The sequence below is a fragment of the Lemur catta genome, chromosome 8 (genome assembly GCF_020740605.2).
Source record: "Lemur catta isolate mLemCat1 chromosome 8, mLemCat1.pri, whole genome shotgun sequence".
Taxonomy (NCBI): domain Eukaryota; kingdom Metazoa; phylum Chordata; class Mammalia; order Primates; family Lemuridae; genus Lemur; species Lemur catta.
Window position 1 is genome coordinate 52548665 of NC_059135.1, and position 12769 is coordinate 52561433.

The window sequence follows — 12769 nt, forward strand, 5'->3', positions numbered from 1 at the left end:
ATGCAATAGGAGAAAGGCTTTGTTTGAAAATTGGGGCTGTTTGTGTATACAGGATGCTCTAAAGCAAGTCCACTCAGGAAACTATTACAGAGTAGAAGGCAGATCGGTGAGTATAGAAAAAGAAGAGGCAGTTGGCTGTCGTCAGGGAATATGGCACTCAGACAGAGTAGCTAGCTATCCTGTCTGCATTTGCTGCCCAGATATTTCAGTTTAAGACTCTACCAGTCATGGAGAACAGAGCACCATCTTTCTTGCATTGCGGTCGAGAAACTCTGACAAATTATTACTCACTAACTTCCCTTTTCCTAGACTTCATTCTGAATCCACGAACCCTCCCTGCCAGTGCATCATTTCTAGGTAAATAGGATGTGCTTTGTACTTGACAAGAAAGAGATTTGGACCAGATCAGTGGAACTCCAGAGCCTGTGTTCTTTCCAATTAGCCCGTTGCTAGTTTCTCTCATTGAACTAAAATTATGAGGGGCCCTTACATACTATGGGAGACGGTAAAAGCAACCTTTTATCTCTTTCCCAATTTTGTCTACAGCAGTCTGAGAATCACTGGTTCTCAGATGACTTCCCCCGGTTTTCTCTACTTACCCCTTTTTGACATCTGCCTCTGACCAACCCACCCCTTCTCCCACCTCCAGTCTCAACTGGGTCAATGCTAGGAACTTGGGAACGCCCACGGCCCACCGCCATGTCCTCCCTCCTAGCTAAGGATCCAGGTTGGACTAGAGCCAGACTCCGCGCTGGGCAGCCTCCAAGCAGCCTGAGAAAATGCCTGCTGTTCCCAGGCAGCGATTCCGGGCAGAATTCAATCGCCAATTCTTCCCTGGCCCCTGAGAGCCCAGAAAAGGCATGTCATCCCTTACACCGCTTGGCAAATGCCCGCTTGCTCTCCAGCACGGTCAGAACCAGGGAGAAGGGCGCCTGCCAGTCCTAGAAGTGAGAGGGCTCCGAGAGAGCACGGCCTGACCTCCAGGTGGGGGCTCAAGGTCGGTGTTCACCGACCCCTGCCTCACCTGTCTGCCACTCCACTCAGTGCTGACGCCTGCGCATGCGCCAGCAGGGACCTCAGGAGCCTTCAGTCCTGCCCGCAGGGCCCTGGGGTCGCCCATCTCACCCTTCCCGTTTCCTACCTGTGCGTGCCTGGACTGCTCCTCCCTTAAAGCTCCTCCTCACCAAGTCCTCCCCGCCCTCCAAGAGCCACAGCTGCAACGAACCCACTGGAAAGCCGTCTGTGATCCACAACCAGAAAGGATCCCTTTTTTTGCCTTCTAACTGCCATACCCATTTTCCTGGCCCTATCTTCGAACACAAACGACTTTCTGTTTCTGTTATGGCTGTTGATGCACATTTCTTATCTATTCTCCCGGGAAATAAGGTGGACATAAGGACATGTCTGATTGGCTTTGTTCTTCCCATAAAGTTCTGCACATTGTACGTACTTAATATTTGTTGAGTGAATAATAAATCAGAAATATGTATACAGGGTACACAAATTACAGAAGACTGGACAAGTCACAGGTTTTCTCCAGCAGCTGCCGTTATGCTGGGCTTCCCTGGGACCTCTCTGGCCGACTTACACACCTGCAGCTCAGGGGCCCTGTTGCGTGGGGCAGGGAGCCTTGACCCAGCAATAAGCCAGCGCCCTTCCAATTGGACAGTGCTAGGCCACACCAGTTGTGTAATATTTCGACTATCAGCCCTGCGTTGAAGGGAGGCAGCACTCAACCAGATGACTCAGGAGAGACACTGTATACAAATGCGTGTTACAGCAGTAACATGAAGGACAACGAGAGAAGTCAGGGAATCTGGTGCTGCTGGAAGCTGAAAACCAGGGGAAATAATTTCACCTTTTGTTAAAACCTTGTGCAATTTTGGGCAAAAGAGCACTAGTCTGGAGTCAGATCTGAGTTCTAGTTCTGGTACAGACACCTGCACTTGGATCTTGGACAAGTCACTTCTTCTTGTCCTAGTTAATGTAGCTACGCAATAAAGGGAGATGGATGGTGGGTTATAGTGAGGTAGAGTGCATGCTGCTCGGTGGATGTAGACAGTCACGAATGAGGCCTTAAGAATGGATATGTCAAAGGGAATGTGTTTATATGTTGAATCTTCCTGTAAAGAAAGTATACATTTTTTTTTCCCTGTGCTTCAGTAGGATTTATTGACACTAGACTAAGTCTTGAAATTGAGCATCTGACAAAAGAGGGAGAAAATAAACAGGAGTATTTAACATTAGCCTGGTGTTTCGATAAATAACATGCCCAGTTTGCTTGAAACAGGAAGTATTTCTTGTCAGTTCAGATCACAATTAAACCATGCTTCTATTTCTTTGTAAAGACAGTTTTTAAACATTTAAGTTCTTTATTATTTCTCCTCTAAAAGGGCTCATGACACATTGCCAAATGTACCCAGTGAGCACAGAGTAGGTATGTAAAAGTCTGGCAGAGTTTAGTTTATTACCATTGTTTTTATGACTTAGTAAAAACAAAACAAAAAAAAAAACGCTTGTTGACTGTATTCTTCTGTGCGAATAGAATTGCTTAATAGAAGAGAAGGAAATAGAGCAACTGTCAGTAAGTTCCCTAAAAGCAGAAGTTGAGTTCCTTTCACGTGTGTATTCAAGTGTGCCAGCCACACACTCTGGTCTTGGCCGCTCATGACTGGGGAAGGCCAGAGCTGTGTAGAGTGAGGTCAGAAGTGAAGATGTCTGAGCAGCCAGAGGAATGCCGGCAGGAGGGAGACTCAGGGAGGTGGTGTTGGGGATGGATCTGCGAGCAAAGCTACTACTTAGTAGCAGTGAACACCAATCACTCACAAACCCAGTTATAATCTGTGTAACAGAAACTTGTTGTGGACTTTCTAATTTCTCACACGTGTTGTATTTCAGGAATCTTGAAAGCTCCCCATGGGAACTTTCTCTAAACTGGTTCTGTTCAAGATCAAATCCCTGACCCGTAAGATGATTTTCTGTATTAGAGAGATATTTGGAATCTGAAAGTCTTGAAATAAGTATATCATAATAGCTTAGAATCTGGAACAGAGGTTCATAATTTTAACATATGCACTTAAAATTGAATTATTATCATTGGTTAGACAGATATCAAATTTATCCAACTCATAATTCTCAGCCTCGTTTTTCTGGATAGAAGCCATGAATATAGTACCAAATGGGAAACGAAGGCTGACAGGTGAGCAGTGGGACAGATGATTGTCTTTCTAGCAGAGGGAATTTTCCTAACTCGTTCATACCCCAATGGATCAATGCTAAGACTGGCTATTGGCTGTTAATTGTCTCCTACAAAAATTTGGTTTCTGTTTTTAATCTTGATAAGAAAGCAGTTGTTACTGTAGACTTCAGAGAAAGAATGGAACCTGAAAGAGCATGGCACCAACAAGTAGGACCAGAGTTTTAAAGAGGAGCTTTATTACATAAAAAGGATCTGGGAGTTGGTATTTCGACACATTCTGCCTCAGAAAATTAAGTTTTATAATTGCTTTTGTTGTTAAATGCAAGTACATAAAATATATGTCTGATTAGTTTCATGATAAGAGGACAAATCCCCAATTCTGCTTTTATCAGATATAAGCTGATGCATTGGTTTTACCTTAAGTTTGATGTTTTAAAAAAGACTTTAAATGTAAGTATTGTAACTAAGGGGCAGCACAGATAATTATGTCCTTCAGGTCTCTGATCAATGTCACCATCTCAATGAGGCCTACTTTGACCACCTTCATTAAAATTGTGATACAGTCCCCAACACCCATACTGTATGCTTTTCTCTATGGCACATATTGTTTTCTGACTTACTAGTTTACTTGTTTATTATGTTCATTTTTTATTATCTGTCTCCTTCTACTAGAAGGTAACCTCCACCAAGGCAAGATGGCCTATGTTGTTCACTGATTTTTTTTTTTCTTTTTTGAGACAGAGTCTCACTCTGTTGCCCCAGCTAGAGTGCAATGGCATGATCATAGCTCACTGCAGCCTCAGGCTGGCCCAAGTAGCTGGGACCACAGGCACACGCTACCACACCTGGCTAATTTTGTCTACTTTTAATAGAGACGGGGTCTCACTCTTTCTCAGGCTGGTCTCGAACTTCTGAGCTCAAGGGATCCTCCTGCCTCTAGCCTCCCAAAGTGCTAGGATTACAGGTGTGAGCCACTGCGCCTGGCCTCACTGATATATTTTTAGTGCCATAAACAGTGCTTTCACGTGTGTATTGTTTATAGTAGGCACACAGTAAATATTTGTTGAATGATTGAATGGACATCTATATATCTGTATTTTCAAATCCTCTTCTGTTCATAGAATAATACCAGCATCTAAGAACCTAAGATACATTTCTTAAAGGCAAAACCCCTGTGGGTGTATATGATCAAAATATAGTCAGAGTACTGATGTTGGGACACAAGTGTTTGGAGTTCTAGTCACCCTTTGAGCACGTACTAGAAGCAGCTCAGTGATAACTTTGTTTAGGACATAAGGAGAAAGCTCTCTCGGTCACTAATAAGTCAAGTCAGTATGTATTTGTGAAGCGCTCATTTCTGTGTGCCTGGTGTGAACCCCCTGTGGGGCTCCCCCAAAAGGAGAAGGCCTTGCCACTGTTCTCAACAAGTTTGTGGTCTGGCTGGGGAAGTCTCTGTAGTAATGGCTACCTTATGCATCGTGACTCTTATTAGCAGGAGGATGCACCTAAGTTTGACAAAGAAACTGCTCTAATTTGAGGCCTTTTTTCTTTCAGGCCAGTGAAGATCATTAAAAGCACCTACTATCACTTGCTTATACCGGTAGCCAGTTCCTTTGGCCTCATGACCAAAGATTTTTAAAAGTGATTATTTGTGCAGTGAGGCTGAGCTGGATATTTTGAAAATATCTCCATATCTGAGCACTCTTGTGAGGAGGATAGCATGCATGTTTCCCTGCAGTCTTCTACTTGCTATGAACGATTCAGTCATGATGGGATGCCCAATTCTCTTGTCTCTTTAAGACACAAATCTGTGCTGACCCGAGGTCCCCAGTCAGAGCCCCCGGGACCTCCCTCGCATGTTCCCCTGTGTTCTCACCTGGTCCATACAGTCATCGGCTGGTCTCACTGTCTCTGGTCCCTGCACTTCTAGCCCCTCCTGCATGTCAGAGCCAGATTAATCCTTTTAAATTATGGCTTTCATCTTATCAGGCCCCTCTTTAGGAGTTAACTTTACAACAATTCCTAGAACTAAATCCAAACTCCTCACCCTAGAATTCTAAGCCTGCCATCCAGTGGGACCAGCTGGCTTACGTGACCTCGGTTCCTGCGCCTGCCCGGGATGAACACCGTGCTCCAGTCCCTTCCCCACTCTCATTTTCCCATTCCCAGCCCTTGCCCCCCACCTTGACACCCTCTCCATGCCTTTGTTTATGCTGTTTCTCCTCCATCCATCATTCATTCATCAAGTAGATACTGAGCTTCTGCCATATACTAGGCAGTGTTTGGGGCCCCCAGGATGTAAACTCAGCAATTTGGAATACACTCTCTCCCCTCCTCCTTCAATCCAAGGCAATCCAAATCATAGACTGCCTTCAGGAGCAGATTCAAACCTCACCCTCCCAATGGTTCCCCAACTCTGGAAGGCATCCAAGTATACTGGTTAAGAGCAAAGACTTAGGAATCAGATAAATCTGGGTTGGAATTTTGCTCTGGCACTAAATACCTATGGAATATTGGGCAAGTGACCCAATCTTTTCAAGCTTCCCATTACCTCATCTACAAAAGGGGGGTCATAGGTACCTCATGGATTCGTTGTGACAATAAAGAAAGATAAAAAGGCCGGGCGTGGTGGCTCACGCCTGTAATCCTAGCACTCTGGGAGGCCGAGGCGGGCAGATTGTTTGAGCTCAGGAGTTCGAGACCAGCCTGAGCAAGAGCGAGACCCCCGTCTCTACTAAAAATAGAAAGAAATTATCTGGACAACTAAAAATATATATAGAAAACATTAGCCGGGCATGGTGACACATGCCTTTAGTCTCAGCTACTCGGGAGGCTGAGGCAGGAGGATCGCTTGAGCCCAGGAGTTTGAGGTTGCTGTGAGCTAGGCTGATGCCACGGCACTCATTCTAGCCGGGGCAACACAGCGAGACTCTGTCTCAAAAAAAGAAAAAAAAAAGAAAGATAATAATTAAGAGTGATGCTGCTGTTACTATCTTTTCCTTCTCTGAAAACTTACAGCAGACTAAATGATGCCGGGTCACTTAAGAATGTGTAAATATTACTTGTCATGTATTTGTGTGTCTCATGAAACTCCTCTGCTCAGCAGTAAACGGTGAATGCACGCTCAGTAAGAGGACACTTGGCTGTCTTGTCTCTCTCCCATTGGATCCCCAATTCCTCAGGGACACCAGCTTCAGGCTGTCCTTTCTATACCCTCTCCCAGTCAAGATGGGGCTTTTCTGTGGATTGAAAGCTACCGAGGTAGAAATGGAGAAGCCTCTATCTGATCTGAGGATAATGGGAGAGGAAAACTTTTACAAACTGGAGGGGGCCTGAATTTCCAGCTAGTGTTAAGTGGCCATAGCAAAGTAGAACCCATGGCTTCAATTTGGCCTGTCAAAGATGGAATTAAAAGTAAATTTGAAGTTTCACAACATAGTTCTCTCTATTACGGGTGCTGCTGTGCATTGAAATCATCTGTGTGAGGCTTGTCGTGATGGGCAGAAATTCAATCACTGCTAATGGCTCAAGGAAATGGGGTGGTGAGAATTAGGGTCATCTATCCCAATTGGGGCAAGAAGGAGAACCAGGAAATGTGTTTTCCAGTCTTGACATCTTGCCAGCTGGAGCTGGAGGGAAATGTTTTTCTGAACTCATTGAGCAGTCTACTCACAAATCACAGAGATAGCTGCATTCAATGAGACTAGATGTAATTTTTATATGGTCTGGTTACAGACTTGCACCACCCACTCAGAGTGGTGCAGAGCACCCCTTAGGGACCTTTGAAACTATACCACATCGCTAGGTAGAAGTCCACGTTAGCAAACACCATGGCAACTGGTTTTACGCAATGAAGCTATTTACATATCCTCGGTAACAGTTTGGAATATTACAAGAGTAATATGATATGGCAGACACAACCACCAAATCCTGCATCAATAGATTTTAATCATCAATAGATAACTGAGATATTGTCTACTAGGAGTAATATTTAGGTGTAGTGTCTGTTTTGGAATTTGGTGTGAAGGAGTCTTAATATGAATAAATATTCTAAATAAGTGACAGGTCAACTTTATATTTTCAAAAGAACTTTCATATGCTCTCTTTTGTATGATCTCACTTGGTTCTTTTTTTTTTTTTGACAGAACGTGTCTCGCTCTGTCACCCAGGCTGGAGTGCTATGGTGTGATCATAGCTCACTGCAACCTTGAACTTCTGGGCTCAAGCCATTCTCCTGCCTCAGCAACGGATCGTGTTCTTCAGTTCAGTTCTACAGGTACATGCCACCACTCCTGGCTAATTTTTAAAATTTTTTTCAAGGCCAGCCTATGTTGCCCAGACTGGTCTCGAACAACTCCTGGACTCAAGCAGTCCTCCCACCTTGGCCTCCCAAAGTGCTGGGATTACAGGTGTGAGCCGCCACACCTGGCCTCATGATAATTATTATACTGACTCCATGACCTACTTCTCTGATTTTTCTGCTCTGCTGCTTCAGCCTACCCTGGGATAGGGAGTAGGGTGTCCCTAGCTCGGTGCTTGACTTTCACAGGGGCAGGAAGGGGCCGGAAGCCGGGGCCGACCCTCCTGGTCCATTTTCTAAATTTGCTTGGGGCCAGGCCTGAGTGGGATATTTAGAACTGGAGCCCTTTTTACATTTCATGTTTTTCTGGTTTCTAAAAATGAAAATGGCAAGAAACCCATGCAGCAGGAGTATTTGTTCCAGGCACGGTGTTTCCTGCCAGTCTCCTCCAGTAGGAGGATCTGCCTTTTGCTCTGACACCTTTTAAAGCTTTATCAGATTCAGCATTTCAGTTATGTCCTGGTCTGACTGTTGGATTAGAGTCCAAATGCAGTAGATTGCATGGATCTACTTCATTAAAAAAAAAAAAAAAACAAACTATTCTTAAAGTTGGGAGGTGCACTCATTATGCTGAAGCTTTAAGAAGGGCCCTCCCCAGCCCCAGGGGAGTTGGGCTGGCTGGCTTGAGTGCAGGAAGGAGCAGTGGTGACCAGCACAGGCTGACACATGCTGGTTTGGAGGTGGGGCGGCATCTGGCAGGAGTCCTGGCTGTTCATTATCTGAGATCATTCACCCACATTTGGTCTTTGCTTGGATTTCTTTTGGAAAAGAAAAGGAGAAACACACCCCAAATTCCAGGTAATGGAACTTCATTAAGTTGAAGGAGCCAAGGTTGCGTGAATGAGGAGGATTTTCATTGCACAAGAAAATGTAAAATACCCTTGCTCCTCCATAGCTGGAACTCATCCATATGCACATCTGCATTAATCCTGCTGCTGCTGATTGTTCTGAGGGCCAGGACCTGAGTTTTGGATGCTTACAAATCAGAGCGGTGCCAGGGGAAACCCAGAGCCATTTAGCAACTCTACCCAGAGAATGCAGTCCCCTTCACACGCTTCAAGGACTGCAGGAGAAGGCATGACTTGGAAAGTCTCTAGCAGGCTGTAAGAACATGCTTTCCCACATAAACTCTGAGACATCTGGGGAGAGAGAGGGATGGAAAGAGGGGTGGAGGCAGGGAGACTTTCTCTGGATAGAATAAGCCAAGAGTGCAACAGCAGCCGTGAACGTGCCAGAGGCAGGCAGGCAGGTAGCCAAGAATCTTTGAGCAAAAGCTAAGCAGCAGGGCAGCCCCCTCTCCCAGCAGAGTCACTGGTCTGGAAGTGTTAGATGGTGCCCACCAGTTGCCTAGACACCACGATGGTGTCTAAAGTCCCCAGCGTTTCCTTTGAGCTCTAGTCTGGCCTCCAAGTGGGGGCTTCCTGATTCTTTCCTGACTTCGTGGGGAGCAGCTGGAGGGTCTGAAGGAACCAGGGTGGTTTGGGGCTCCCCCTGGCCAGCAGAGCTCCTGGCCTTTACAGACTGTGTCACAGCAGCAGCTGTGTGCCTCCCCAGCTAAGATCTGCATGTAAAATCATATTTGTTACTGTATCCTAACCGTTTCAGCATGGCTGTGACTTAATTTTTAAATTGCCCTTTGCTGGCTGGGGATTGTGTTCTTCTCCCCAGAGTCCCTGCGTCACAGTTCCGGAGCCTCCAGCGTCTTCCAGCACTTATGTTTTCTCCTCTCCCACCCCAGCGAGAAAGAAACTGAGCATCGTGACATTTAAAGTATCTCAACCCCAAATCCTAGGAGGCTCAGCCCTCAGGAGAGGAGGTGGCCTCATGAACACCAGCTGTGTGCAGCCCACATCCAGAGAGGAGAGGAGGGAGGGCCATAAACCCCAGCCTCCTCTGGCCTCTGCACCTCCTCTCTCTTCAGCCCTCTTCCTTTCTAAGACACACTGCATTCCCTAAGCCGCCTTACTTTATTTCCTGGCTCCCAGAAATCTCTGGTGTGAGAACAGGCAGAGGAATCTCCTGGGGTGTGTTTGGAAGGAAGGGAGTAAGCTTGGGGTTGGATAACTTCCACGAGCAGAATCTAAATCAGTGGTTCTTAGCCCTGCTGCACAATAGAATCATCTGGGAGCTGTTAAAAAAAATTGCAAGGCCCAGGCCCAGAGATTTGGTTCAGTGGGTCTAAATAAAGATTTTGTTTTGTTCAAAAAAATTTTTTGACAAAGATGTTTTTAAAAACAATTCCCAGGTGATTCTGAGATGAGAAGCACTGATCTGAAGGTGAGTAGCTTGGGCACAAGCACAGAAAAGGTTCCTGTGTGCTACATAATGGGCCTGAGCTTTGTTTATCTGCAGGAAGCCTCTCAGTTTGGGCCAGCCAAGCAGGTGTGCTTGTTGGCAGAGACCGCTTTCTTCGTCTGTTTATCTACCACATACACCCCCTAACTTGGTCTAAACTTGAGGGAGGTTGTCTTGGGTAAAAAGGCCCCCAGTGCTGTGGTACCATTATAGGAAAGAAGCTTTTGAGTGGTCACCAGAGGAGAAATACAACCTCAAAGCACTGGGGAGGTGGGTGGGGGGTGGGGGAAGGAGATGGTTGACTTTTTTTGAACGTCTAAAATAAAACCCAGAGGAGGGGTGGGGCAAAGACAAAAGGAGGAACAAAACAGAAGTGAAACAGCAGATAGAATCATGAACGAAAATGAGAGCGTCCAGCACGATTAAAAACTCTCGCACACCTGTTCTCTGAACATCTCAGAAAGTTGGTCTTTTGACTCAAACAATTAAAATTACAAGTGGCCTTCCTTGAAAATCTGTCTCAAATCTCTGAATAGCTATAGCTCTGGCAGCTGCATTGGGACAGTTATTTCAGTGTCCCAGAGGAAAGATATTTTGGGGTTTAGTCCTTGCCAGAAATAAGAAGCCAAGAGAAAAGGAGAAACATTACAGAATTTCCAAAAATATTTTGATAGCAATGCAAAACTTTGTAAAGGCTTAAAGAAAAATTAGAATACATTCTTATTTTAAGGAAGCCTAGTGGACTGACTCTGTATTTTGGCCAGTAGATTAATTATGTTTCCCTGTGTTGTCAGATTGGCGGAAGGGCCTGTAAGTTCATGGACATACACGTTTGAGTGTGTGTGTGTGTGTGTGTGTGTGTGTGTGTGTGTGTGTGTGTGTGTGTTTGTATGTATACTTGCATATGTTTATAATGTATTTTTTTAGTTACTTTTCTCATTTGGGAAAATGAGGGTGATAACATCAAGTAACTCTGGTGGGAAAGTTAAGCAGGGGAGGCTTCAGTTAGCAATTTAAAGTTGGACTCTACATCTTCAGAATCAAATATGACCTGACCCACGGGCCAGGTGCGGTGGCTCACACCTGTAATCCTAGTACTCTGGGAGGCCAGGGTGGGAGGATCGCTCAAGGTCAAGAGTTTGAGACCAGCCTGAGCAAGAGCGAGACCCCGTCTCTACTAAAAAAATAGAAAGAAATAAAATATGACCTGACCCATCTGTGGTCATCAGGGCAGTACTGGCTCATTACTGTATCAGGAACCTTCCATGGGCCTGGCTGGAAAATAGTTTGCTCCTAATAAAGCTTGCTGTTTTCTTCCTCCAGTCCTTCTTCCCTCTACCAACTCTTACGTCTCTTGAATTGCTTACGAAAAGTCTCTTTCCTTTTTGTGTTTTTTAGAGCCGAGGTCTTTCTGTGTTGCCCAGGCTGGGGTGCAGTGGCTATTCACAGGTGCAGCTGAGTGCACTACAGGTGCTAAGGGTCCTCCTGCCTCAGCCTCCTGAGTAGGTGGAACTGCAGGCACTCACCACCTCATCTGACTTGGCAAAGTCTCTTTCTAATGTGTCCCAATCTTAATGGTTAAAGGACTTTGCTCCTCCCTAGCAGCCTGGCAATAAGACTATTTTATGGGTTCTCATTTTTAATTGGTGTAAACTATTAGTTATTGTTCTGTAATACTTTATTATGATGTGCTCATTTTCTCTGCTAACATCCAAAGATGGCATTGCACAGGGTACAATTTTAAAAATAAAATAAAATAATAAAATAAAAATGTGAATTATGCCCTGGAGGTTGGCAGATGTGAGCCTAAGAATTCTTTCATCGTAAGGGTATCCCTCAGTCCTGTGCATGTTAGTAAATGTCTGCCTGTCAGTCACCTTGTCTGGGCAACCAAATCTATAGAATCACTTTGGGATCGAAGCTACCAAAAGTGGCAAAGCTTTGCTTGTCTCAGCAAAGATAGTGTTCATGCAGTTTGGGATGGAAGAATAAACATTTCCATGGTTGAAAATAAAAGTACAGGATCTGAAGGAACAGATTTTCCCAGTCATCAAAGTGTGAGCCCTTTTGAAGGAGACAGGCAGTTACTACCAAGCAGAATTCAGACTGGAGTTCTGCTGCAAAACCCAGCATTGATTAAACAATGTTATCTGTTCCATAAAATGTGTAAAGAAAAATTCATCCCAGTGGCTCTTTTTTTTTTTTTAGATTTCTCAGTGATAAGAGAAAGAAATTGTATATTTATTAAAGGAAAGAAGGAAGAAAGAAAAATAAAGAGAAAAAGCAAGCAAGAAAGAAAACTATGTTTGTGCACATGATTATACAGGAATTTGTTTTGTTTCCTTGAATTTTAAAATAGTAACATTGATAACATTCAAACCCCCCAATGCAGAGTTTCAAGTTCATATTGTTATTAAATGTAAGATTGAGCTTAATTAAGAAAGTTTTTAAGTGGAATGCTAATTGTAACAATAATTAAAATTTTACAGTGCTTACAGTTTATAAAAAGCGTTCATATGCTTGCTCATTTAATTTTCACAACCGAGAGAGGAAGATCAGGGAGGTTTTATTATTTCCACTTTATTGGTAAAGAGACCAACTCTCAGAAAAGTTAAGGAGCTTGCCCCAAGTCATAACACTGGTACTTGGAAAAATTAAATCTGACACCAAACCCGTGCTTTTGTTTAACTGCTAATTGATTAGTTGGTAAGGACTGTTAAAAGCTAATGAATTATGTATAGGGTGTCTTGGATCATATGGTTTCTTATTAAGTTTTAAGTTTTGTCAGAGTTCTTTAAGAGAAAAATGTCAGATGGGAAGCAAGGGTAAGCTTCCTAGGGTTTCAATTTTCTCCATCCCATAGTCATCAGTGCTGTTGGCTCAGGCAGCTGTTGTTCCTGGTTCCAATATTGAGT

The 12769-nt window shown here is 44.3% G+C and overlaps 1 protein-coding gene across 2 annotated transcripts in view; it reads left to right on the top strand.

The window, feature by feature from the left end:
• SP3 (Sp3 transcription factor) overlaps positions 1-12769 on the top strand; it is a 96211-nt gene that overhangs the window by 3740 nt on the left and 79702 nt on the right. For both annotated transcript variants that reach the window (XM_045558944.1, XM_045558945.1), the window contains exon 2: positions 7345-7475. The gene's annotated coding sequence lies outside the window, so the exon portion shown is untranslated. The remainder of the gene's footprint in view (positions 1-7344; positions 7476-12769) is intronic.